This window comes from Mauremys mutica, chromosome 13 (genome assembly GCF_020497125.1).
Source record: "Mauremys mutica isolate MM-2020 ecotype Southern chromosome 13, ASM2049712v1, whole genome shotgun sequence".
Taxonomy (NCBI): Eukaryota; Metazoa; Chordata; order Testudines; family Geoemydidae; genus Mauremys; species Mauremys mutica.
Window position 1 is genome coordinate 51,389,179 of NC_059084.1, and position 11,381 is coordinate 51,400,559.

Consider the following 11,381-nt stretch of genomic DNA (forward strand, 5'->3'; position numbering starts at 1 on the left):
TTTCCCGGGTGCTGGAGAGGAAAGTTCTCAGGGGACTGGCTGGTCACTGCACAGACCCAGGGGCTGCGGATTGTGTCTCCGGGTGCAGCCTGGGCAGAGAGAGGCACAGATTTAAACAGGAAACTGTCTCCCTCCTTTGCATGCCCCCGCTTTATAAGAGACACACACTCCCGCTGCCAGTGATCTGAGTGACTCGTCTTAGGGCTCCGGGTGCGGGAGTCAGACTGTCCCGTCCTGTGTGTCTGTACAGCGCCTGGCACAGGGCGCTGGGCTCCTCCTGACACTTTGGGACCCCTGCCCTGGGAGGAATGAACAGCTCCCTGCAGTGACTGTATTTCCTCATCCAGGACCTGAGGGCCTGGCTATTGTGAGGTGATGTTGGGATTCAGGGGGGACTCAGCTCTGGAGCCCTGTTCCACACACACAAGGGCCATGCAGCGTCCGGTCAGGGGGGTCAGTATCTGGGGAGGGGTCGTATCCCAGGGATCCACTGGGCTGGGCCACCCGCTGGAGAGGGAAGATTCCTCATGGCGCGGAGGGGGTTGGGGACGGAAGCCCCTTTCCCTTCCCGGCAGTGACCGGCTCCATTGAAATGATCCGTGACACTAGGAACGTGATCGGAGCAAGCCTGGCTCGTGCTTTGGGCCGGGTCTGGGGCCCGCCTGTGGGTGCAGGTGGGAGAACCTGGGGCGCGGGGGAGTCTGAGGGCAGAGTTAAGGTTTTGCAGTGGAGCCTCCCTGACATTAGTGGGCCGAGAGCAGCGTGTCTGGGAGATTTTCTGTAGCGGGGAGTCGAGGGAGGGACCAGGCTACAGTGAAGGAAGATGATTCTGCGCGGCTGATATTTATATTCGTGTTTCTATTCCTGTTCCCAGTCACACACCACTTCCCATTTACACGGGTTGTAAACTCGGTGGGACTGAGAGAGGTTTTATGGTCTGTGTTTGTGCCAAACTGTGGGGTCCTAGACTATAATTAAGAACATAAGAAGGGCCAGACTGGGTCAGACCAAAGGTCCATCTAGCCCAGTATCCTGTCTCTGGACAGTGGCCAGTGCCAGGTGCCCCAGAGGGAATGCACAGAACAGGGAATCATCAAGTGACCTGTCGCCCATTCCCAGCTTCTGGGGACGCTAGGCCCGCAACCAGCACCAAATCTATCACCGCTGATCATCATCATGAAGATCATTTACTTAGTTAATTATTAATGAGCAATAAGGTCTAGTGCCGAAGGAGGCACACGAGCTGATTTTCAGTGGCACTCACACTGCCTGGGTCCTGGCCACCGGTCCGGGGGGCTCTGCATTCTAATTTAATTTTAAATGAAGCTTCTTAAACATTTTTAAAACCTTATTTACTTTACATACAAAAATAGTTTAGTTCTATATTATAGACTTATAGGTCAGAGACCTTCTAAAACATTAAAATGTATTACTGGCATGCAAAACCTTAAATTAGAGTGAATAAATGAAGATTCGGCACACTGCTTCTGAAAGGTTGCCGACCCCTGCTAACCCAAACATGCTGGAGAGGCAGTGATTATTTTGTATTTTCTGTTTTGATACTAATGTTTGTATCATGTCTTTATTCCCAGGTGCCTGGTCCCAGATCAATTTGGTGGAGTCTGGAGGGGATGTGAAAAAGCCCGGAGACTCTCTCCACCTCTCCTGCAAAGCCTCCGGGTTCACCTTCAGCAGCTACAATATGAGCTGGGTCCATCAGCCTCCTGGGAAGGGACTAGATTGGGTGGCTTATCTAGACAGCCCTGGGGGTGATATATACTACCATAGGCGCCAACTTCTGCTGGCACTGGTGGGTACTCGACCAGCCTCTGCCACCGGCCCTGCCCCAACTCCATCCCTGCCCCCCCCATTCCAACCCATTCCCTAAAGTCCCCACCTCAACTATGTCTGCTCCCTGCCCCTATTGGACCCCCTTCCCCAGATCCTCGCCCCAGCCCCGCCTCTTCCCTTGAGCCAGCCACGTTCCCGCTCCTCCCTGCTCCCTCACGGAGCTTGTTACCAATTTTTCCCCGTGGGTGCTCCGGCCCTGGAGCACCCATGGAGTTGGCACCTATGTACACTACCTTGGTTCAGTGAAAGGCCGGTTCACCATCTCCAGGGATAACTCCAACAGCCTGCTGTATCTGCAAATGACCGGCCTGAGATCCGCGGACACTGCCTGGTATCACTGTGCTAGATATACAGTGACACAGGAACCTATTGATGTTCATACAAAAACCCAGGCTGCAGAATCCGCGTGCCAAGTGGCGGTAGCAGCAACATAAACAACAGGGCTTTGGGCACAGAAAGGAGAACAGGCATCCTGGGGAATGAAATACAAACCTACCTCAAGGTTTTAACCTTTTCATTCTCTAGCAATTTTTGCTTCACACAGTCCCACTGGGCCTGCAGTGCAGACATTGCTCACTGCTTCAGTGGGCCCCATTCAGATGTGAGTCCTGTTTCCACGGTCAGTCTCTCCTTGTATATTTGAAACTTTCCCTAATGTAAAATGTGGCTAGTTCCCACATTGTTCCTTCACTCTTTTACCCCACAGGGACCTGTTCACAGATTCTTCTGACCCAATTGGGTCCTGAGTGGGAAGAAGCCCGGTGTGACGCTGGCAGACCAGGTACCAGCTAGGCCTTACAAGTGTATAGCTGGAAACCACTCTTGTTTACCTGTGTTAGCATCATGAAAATCGATGTTAGGTACTAAGTTCAGAAGAATATGTTTAGTGTTTAGACTTCATAATATGCTTGAAGGATGTTGCCTGCTCTGCTTTCATTTATCTGTACCCTGGTATAACTTAATAACAAATATTTGCATTATAGACCCCTGTAACACAGTGCAGTGCAGGGGCAAAGTGAAGGCCTGTGGAATACCTAGCACAAGGCGTGGGAGGCAAACGACCGCTCCGTTGCTGCACCCACAAGCTGCCAGTTCTACAAAGAGCTGGATGCGATACTCGATGGTGACCCCACCTCTTCACAGTCCAGCAGTGTGGACTCTCACTACTCACTGCACTCAACATCCATCCCTCTGCAGTTTGGCCCGGCTGAAGTCCAGCACCCGCTGCATCGTACTTCAAAGGAGAAGGTTGGGTATGACCCCTGGACATACACAAATCTGTAGCTGTCCCTGGGCCCCACCTCCTCTTGAGACCTTCCCTTCCCCCGGCTCCCATCCCCCTCCCTGCTGATGATTTTTTTCATTTGACTCTCTCCTCTGGTGGTTGTCTTTCAGTAAAAGAACTGTGTTGGTTTGAAAGCAAACTTTATTACGTGAAAGCAAAAAGAGCCCTGCAAAGCAACGTACAATTATGTTAAGGCCCCTTCTTGCATCCTGTGCACCAATCACCTCCTAGCATTACAGGCACTGCGATCCCGAGCATACAACAAATATTAGTGGCTTTCAGCTTCAAATTGCTGCTTCAAGGCATCCCTGATCCTTATGGCCCACGCTGTGTCCCTCTAATAGCCCTGGTCTCCGGCTGTTCAAACTCAGATTCCAGGCACTGAGCCTCTGCAGTCCAGTCCTGAGTAACTCTTTCACCCTTCCCTTCACAAATATTATGCAGCGTACAGCACACAGCTCTAAGCATAGGAATATTGCCATTGGCTATGTCCAGCTTCCCATACAGGCATCGCCAGCAGGCTTTTAAAGGGCAAAACGCACACAGTCATTCTGCACTTGTTCAGCCTGTTGTTGAACCTCTCCTTGCTGCTGTCAAGGTTCCCTGTGTAGGGTTTCATGAGCCATGGCATTAAGGGGTAAGGGGTCTCCTAGGATCACAATGGGCATTTTGACTTCCCCTACAGTGATCTTCTGGTGTGGATAGAAAGTCTCTGCTTGCAACTTCTTGAACAGGCCAGTGTTCTGAAAGGTGTGTGCATCATGCACCTTTCTGGACCAGCCTGCGTTAATGTCTGTGAAATGCCCACGGTGATCCACAAGCACCTGGAGAACCACTGAAAAATATCCTTTGTGATTAATGTACTTGGTGGCTAGGTGGTCTAGTGCCAGAATAGGAATGTGCATGCCATCTATCGCCCCTCTGTAGCTAGGGAAACCTATTTGTGCAAAGCCATCCACAATGTCATGCACGTTGCCCAGAGTCACGGTCTTTCAGAGCAGGATGTGATTAATGACCCTGCACACTTCCATCAACATGACTCCAATGGTTGACTTTCCCACTCCAAACTGGTTAATGATGGATCGGTAGCAGTCTGCAGTAGCCATCTTCAACAGTGCAATCGCCACACACTTCTCCAGTGACAGGGCAGCTATCATTCTTGTGCCGCAGGGCTGGGGCGAGTTCATCACCCACTCCCATGAATGTGGCTTTCCTCATGCGAAAGTTCTGCAGCCACTGCTCATCATCCCAGACGTGAATCATAATGTGATCCCACCACTCAGTGCTTGTTTCCTGAGCCCAGAAGTGGCGTTCCACTGTGGTCAGCACCTCCGTGAATGCCACAAGCAATCTCGTGTCGAAGCTACTACGCGTGGAGAAATCAATGTCGCACTCCTCTTGTCTTTGTAGTTTAAGGAATAACTCCACTGCCACTCGTGATGTGTTGGTCAGAGCGAGCAGCATTCTGGTCAACAGCTTGGGATCTATTCCTGCAGCCTAAAAGAGGCAGGGTGCGCAGTACCCAAACCATTGAAAGATGGCACCAAATGTGGATGGAAGCACAGGGATTGCTGGGATGCAAAGCAATGTATCTTGGGGCATTGGGACAGGACCCAGGATGCCCCACGACCACTTCCGCCTTCCCACAAGTCTTAGCGGCAAAAAAGAAAGAGGTGCTCTGTGGGATAGCTGCCCAGAGTGCACCACTCCGACTAGCGCTGCAAGTGCCGCAAGTATGAACACGCTATTGCGCAGGCAGCTGGCAGTGTGAACACACAGCAGCATTTTTTCTTCTGTGCTCTCTGAGCGGTGCTGTAACTGCCGGCGCTGTAAAATGCCCAACCCTTCAAACCCGAAGGAAGCCTTCTGTGTGAAGTTGTTTATTCCTGTTGATTAACAGCAAATGAGCCACTGTGAGATTGAGGATCAAGGACTGCTAAATGCATTCCTCCCTCCCCGACCCCCAACTACGTGTAAAGCAGTTTACAAGAACTTTTGAATTAAACCTTGGCCCACCCAAAAATCAAAACTCCCGAGGCTGAGAATAGAAACCTGGAGTCCTGATTTCCCACCCTAGCAATTTGTCTCTCTTCACTGCAGGAAGTTCAGGGGGACACCCCGGATTCCTAGACTCCTGCTGTTACAGGATGGCTACTCTTGCCTCCCGTAGCTGGGAAGAAATAGAACCCAAGCGTTCTGGTAATGGGATAGCAAAGCCTGGCATTGGCTGACCGGAAGATTTATTCAGAACAAACAGCTTTCAAGGTGCTCAGACTTCTAGGAGTGTGTTGCTGTCGTGACTTCTGATGGGGGTGCTGTGCTCTGTGTATTACACCCATTGGGCTAAGGGACAATGCACCATCTCCAGGGACAACCCCAACCACCTCATGTATTTACAAATGAGCAACCTGAGAGACCTGAGGACACCACCTCGTATTAGTGAATGACAGATACTGGGTGAGGAAAGACTCATAGACTTTAGGGCTATCAGGGACCACCCTGATCATCTAGTCTAGCCACAGAACCACACCCACCCACTCCTGTAACAGACCCCTACCCTCTGGCTGAGCTACTGAAGACCTCAAATCATGGTTTAAAGACTGTCTGAGCTCAGCCAAAAACCTTTGTGTCCCTCAAGGTCTATTTAACCTACAAAAAACTTAATTGGGAGAAAAGAGACAATTCTGGGAACCCATGGACTTTATTTAATCTCATTCCTTTCAGTCCTAGGACCAATCCTATTCAACTTATTCATAAATGATCTGGAGAAAGGGGCAGGGGCGGCTCTAGCAATTTCGCCATCCCAAGCAGGGCAGCACGCCACGGGGGGCACTCTGGCGGTCACCGGTCCCGCAGCTCTGGTGGACCTCCCGCAGACGTGCCTGCGGAGGGTCCGCTGGTCCTGCGGCTCCAGTGGACCTCCCACAGACGTGCCTGCGGAGGGTCCGCTGGTCCCATGGCTCTGGTGGAGCATCTGCAGGCACGCCTGCGGGAGGACCATAGGAGCTGCCTGCCACCCTCCCGGTGACCGGCAGAGCGCCCCCCGCGGCATGCCACCCCAAGCATGCGCTTGGCGTGCTGGGGCCTGGAGCCAGCCCTGGAAAGGGGTAAACAGTGAGGTGGCAAAGTTTGAAGATGATACGAAACTGCTCAAGATAGTTAAGAAAAAAGCAGATTGTGAAGAACTTCAAAAAGATCTCACAAAATAAAGTGATTGGGCAACTAAATGGCAAATGAAATTTAACATGGATAAATGTAAATTAATGCACATTGGGAAAAATAACCCTAACTATACATACAATATGATGGGAGCTAATTTAGCTACAACAAATCAGGAAAAAGATCTTGGAGTCATCGTGGATAGTTCTCTGAAGATATCCACGCAGTGTGCAGAGGTGATCAAAAAAGCAAACAGGATGTTAGGAATATTAAAAAGGGGATAGAGAATAAGACTGAGAATATATTATTGCCCTTATATAAATCGATGGTACGCTCACATCTCGAATACTGCGTACAGATGTGATCTTCTCATCTCAAAAAAGATATACTGGCACTAGAAAAGGTTCAGAAAAGGGCAACTAAAATGATTAGGGGTTTGGAGAGAGTCCCATACAAGGAGAGATTAAAGAGGCTAGGACTCTTCAGCTTGGAAAAGAGGAGACTAAGGGGGGATATGATAGAGGTCTATAAAATCACGAGTGATGTGGAGAAAGTAGATAAGGAAAAGTTATTTACTTATTCCCATAATACAAGAACTAGGGATCACCAAATGAAATTAATAGACAGCAGGTTTAAAACAAATAAAAGGAAGTTCTTCTTCACGCAACGCACAGTCAACTTGTGGAACGCCTTACCTGAGGAGGTTGTGAAGGCTAGGACTATAAAAGGGTTTAAAAGAGAACTGGATAAATTCATGGTGGTTAAGTCCATAGATGGCTATTAGCCAAGATGGGTAAGGAATGGTGTCCCTAGCCTCTGTTCGTCAAAGGATGGAGATGGATGGCAGGAGAGAGATCACTTGATCATTGCCTGTTAGGTTCATTCCCTCTGGGGCACCTGGCATTGGCCACTGTCGGTAGACAGGATACTGGGCTAGATGGACCTTTGGTCTGAACCGGTACGGCCGTTCTTATGTTATGTACTCCTTGGGCACACTTGTTCCCCATTCATGGTGTCATAACAGATAGTTAAGGGTTAACAAGCTCAGTAACCTGATGAACACCTGACCAGAGGACCAATCAGGGGACAAGATAATTTCAAATCTCTGTGTTCCTTGTTGGGTCTTTGTTCTCTCTTTGGCTTTAAGAGAGGCCAGACACACCTTTAAGTTCTCCAAGTTTTCCTGAAGTATTTTCTTCTATTCAGTCTAGTGAGTATAAAAAGGCGGACTAGTCTTATAATTTAATTTCTGCATTTGCAATTGTGTGTTTTCTGAAGGAATATCTTTATTTCTGTTTGCTGTTACTTTGATTATTCTGAGAAAGGAGGAGGGGGAGAGCCGAAGTGGGGGGTCCCCCGCCTCCCAAGACCCTGGGCCCCCGGAATCCTCTGGGCAGCCCTGGTCGGAAGACAGGATACTGGGCTAGAAAGACCTTTGGTCTGACCCAGTCTGGCTGTTCTAATGTTCTTATTCCTGGGGTCTTTCCCTTCATTGCTTAGGGGCACCATAGACAAAATGCAGGAGCCAGGACTCCTGAGTTCCACTCCCAGCCTTGGGAGCTCTGATGCAATGGTTGCCTTTCAGTGCTAAGGGATTAGATTCTGAAGTGCTTGTAACACAAGGCAGAAGCAGTGTTGGCAGCTGCTCCTCCCTGGGGCTCATAAACCCATAACATAAGAACATAAGAAAGGCTGTACCAGGTCAGACCAAGGTCCATCTAGCCCAGTATCTGTCTACCGACAGTGGCCAATGCCAGGTGCCCCAGAGGGAGTGAACCTAACAGGCAATGATCAAGTGATCTCTCTCCTGCCATCCATCTCCATCCTCTGACGAACAGAGGCTAGGGACACCATTCTTACCCATTCTGGCTAATAGCCATTTATGGACTTAGCCACCATGAATTTATCCAGTCCCCTTTTAAACATTGTTATAGTCCTAGCCTTCACAACCTCCTCAGATAAGGAGTTCCACAAGTTGACTCTGCGCTGTGTGAAGAAGAACTTCCTTTTATTTGTTTTAAACCTGCTGCCTATTAATTTCATTTGGTGACCCCTAGTTCTTGTATTATGGGAATAAGTAAATAACTTTTCCTTATCCACTTTCTCAACATCACTCATGATTTTATATACCTCTATCATGTCCCCCCTTAGTCTTCTCTTTTCCAAGCTGAAGAGTCCCAGCTTCTTTAATCTTCCCTCGTATGGGACCCTCTCTAAACCCCTAATCATTTTAGTTGCCCTTTTCTGAACCTTTTCTAGTGCTAGAATATCTTTTTTGAGGTGAGGAGACCACATCTGTACACAGTATTTGAGATGTGGGCGTACCATGGATTTATATAAGGGCAATAATATATTCTCAGTCTTATTCTCTATCCCCTTTTTAATGATTCCTAACATCCTGTTTGCTTTTTTGACCGCCTCTGCACACTGCGTGGACATCTTCAGAGAACTATACACGATGATGCCAAAGATCTTTTTCCTGACTCGTTGTAGCTAAATTAGCCCCCATCATGTTGTATGTATAGCTGGGGTTATTTTTTCCAATGTGCATTACTTTACATTTATCTTCATTAAATTTCATTTGCCATTTTGTTGCCCAATCACTTAGTTTTGTGAGATCTTTTTGAAGTTCTTCACAATCTGCTTTGGTCTTAACTATCTTGAGAAGTTTAGTATCATCTGCAACCAAGACTGGTTCTCCGCAAGGTCAGTTTTAGTGCAGGTTTTAATAGGATTTTCCACAGTGCGTATCTGACACAGTAATACACGGAGGTGTCTCCGGGCTGCAGGCCGGTCAGTTGGAGGGACACTTGGCCTTTGGAGGTGTCTCTGGTGATGGGGAGTCTACTTTTGAGAGCATTGCTATAAGCAGTGCCCCCATCAGCCAAGATAACTCCCATCCAGTCTAACCCTTTCCCCGCGGGCTGGCGGGCCCAGTGCACCGCGGAGCTAGTGATGGAGAATCCGGACACGGTGCAGGTCAGTTTGAGGGTCTCTCTGGCCTTCCTGACTCCCCCTCCGGACTCCACCAGGCTGACCTGGGAATAGACACCTGCAGAGACAAAGGGGGAATATGTCAGTGATTCCCGGAGGCGCAGTTATTAGGGAACACGCGGTACCGGGCGCCCAGCGGCAGCGCAGGTCCCGCCCGTACCCGCGGGGAGCAGCAGGAGGAAGGCGATGGCCAGGCTGGGGGTCATGTCTGCGGCTGGCGGCTCGGTCCCCAGGCGGGATGGGAAGCTGAAGCCCGGCACTGGCTCTGAGCGGGGTGAGCGGCCGGGACTGGGCTATGAACAGGGCCCCGGGGATCTCATTTGCATGGGCTGGGGGGTGGGGACAATATAACGGGGGGACCCAGGAGGTGTGTGACGCAGCGTCGCGTTGCTAAGTCTCCTGGCAGGTGGATTCCAGAGTCCAGCTGTGACACGGAATGTTCCCTTCTGCTCTTTCTTGTGCCCGCCGGAGATTTGCAACCAGGAAAGAACTGGATGGAGACAGTCTGTCCGCCTATCTTCCGCTCTGTTGATCGCCATAGACATCTGTCTATCTGTCTATCTATCTATCCCCATACACCCCATCTATCTATCTATCTATCTATCTATCTATCCTCTCTCCTTTTTATGTTGGTGTCAATATTATAAATTAGGAGCCAGTTTCATTACTGAACCATTCCTTGTTCATGAGAATCTGGAAAATTAAGATGGAGACAAACTGTACAGAAATGCTTCTGGAAAATGTTGGGGGCTGTATTGTTGGAAAGGGGGTTGGAGTCAAACTTCTCAGTCTGAGGAGAAGGGTCAGTGCTGCGGGGGCAGGAGAAAAGTCGCCCCTGGTGCTCAGTAGCTGACAGGCCCCTGTGATGCCCCTTTACAAAGAGGTGAATTTACACACACAGGATCACCAATGGGCTGCCGGGGAAGGTCACTTCTAGTTTATTGGCCAGAACCCTCCAGCCCATAATCCGCACTCTGGACTCCGCGTTCCCACTGCTCTTCGCTGAGGGCTCAACTTCTCCAGCGACTTCGCTGGGAGAAGGAGGGAGCCTTAAAGTGGAGCGTGTCTGATCAGAGAGTCACTGGGGGCGTCCACAGGGCGAGAGCCGAGCTGACCCTCTCTGCTCCGCTGAAACACACTCTGAGCATCTGCTCCCTGCAATAACTGATAATTGGTTATTGATAACTGAAAGGACTCTCCCGTATTCCTCTCCTTAGTGCTGCCGGATGGTTGTTGGGTACTGAACAAATCCGTAGAGATGTAGCTAGAACACCCATTTAAATCAGGCTTGCAGGTTCAATTGAGTGAGTGCCTGGCCCGCATCTCATTGCATCGCTAGGTCCCTTCTGTTACCAATGTTTTAATTCGTTTGAATGAATGGGCCAGAACCAGGGGCGGCTCTAGGAATTTGGCCGCCCCAAGCACGCCGGTCCCGCGGCTCCGGGGGACCTCTTGCAGACATGCCTGCGGAGGGTCCGCTGGTCCCGTGGCTCCGGTTGCGCAGAGGTGCACCGGAGCCACGGCAGCAGCGGACCCTCCGCAGGCACGTCTGCGGGAGATTCACCTGTTCCGCGCCGCAAAATGCCGCCCCAAGCGTGCGCTTGGTGCGCTGGGGTCTGGAGCCGGCCCTGCCCAGAACACCAGCTATAGTCAGTCGGGGTAGCAGCCTTGGGATCCAAGGAGCTTCCAGAATTAACACCTGTGAGGCTCTGATCCCAGAATGATTGTCCTTCTTTCGGCCTTGTCCAAAGCCCAGTAAAGTCGAGAAACTCTTCACAATCGATTGCAATGGGAATTGGATCAGCCCCGAAATGCATTTATCTTCCTGAAGCTGGCAGACACCCTACTGTGAAACTGGGTAAGTCAGGGTTTCTCAAACCGGGGTCTCCGCTTGTGTAGGGAAAGCCCCTGGCAGGCGGTCCGGTGTGTTTACCTGTCCAGTCCACAGGTCTGGCCGATGGCGGCTCCCACTGGCTGCGGATCGCTGCTCACGGGCAAATGGGAGCTGCTGGAAGCGGCGCGGGCCAAGGCACTTACTGACCCCCGCTTCCTGCAGCTCCCATTGGCCCGGAGCAGCGATCCATGGCTAGTG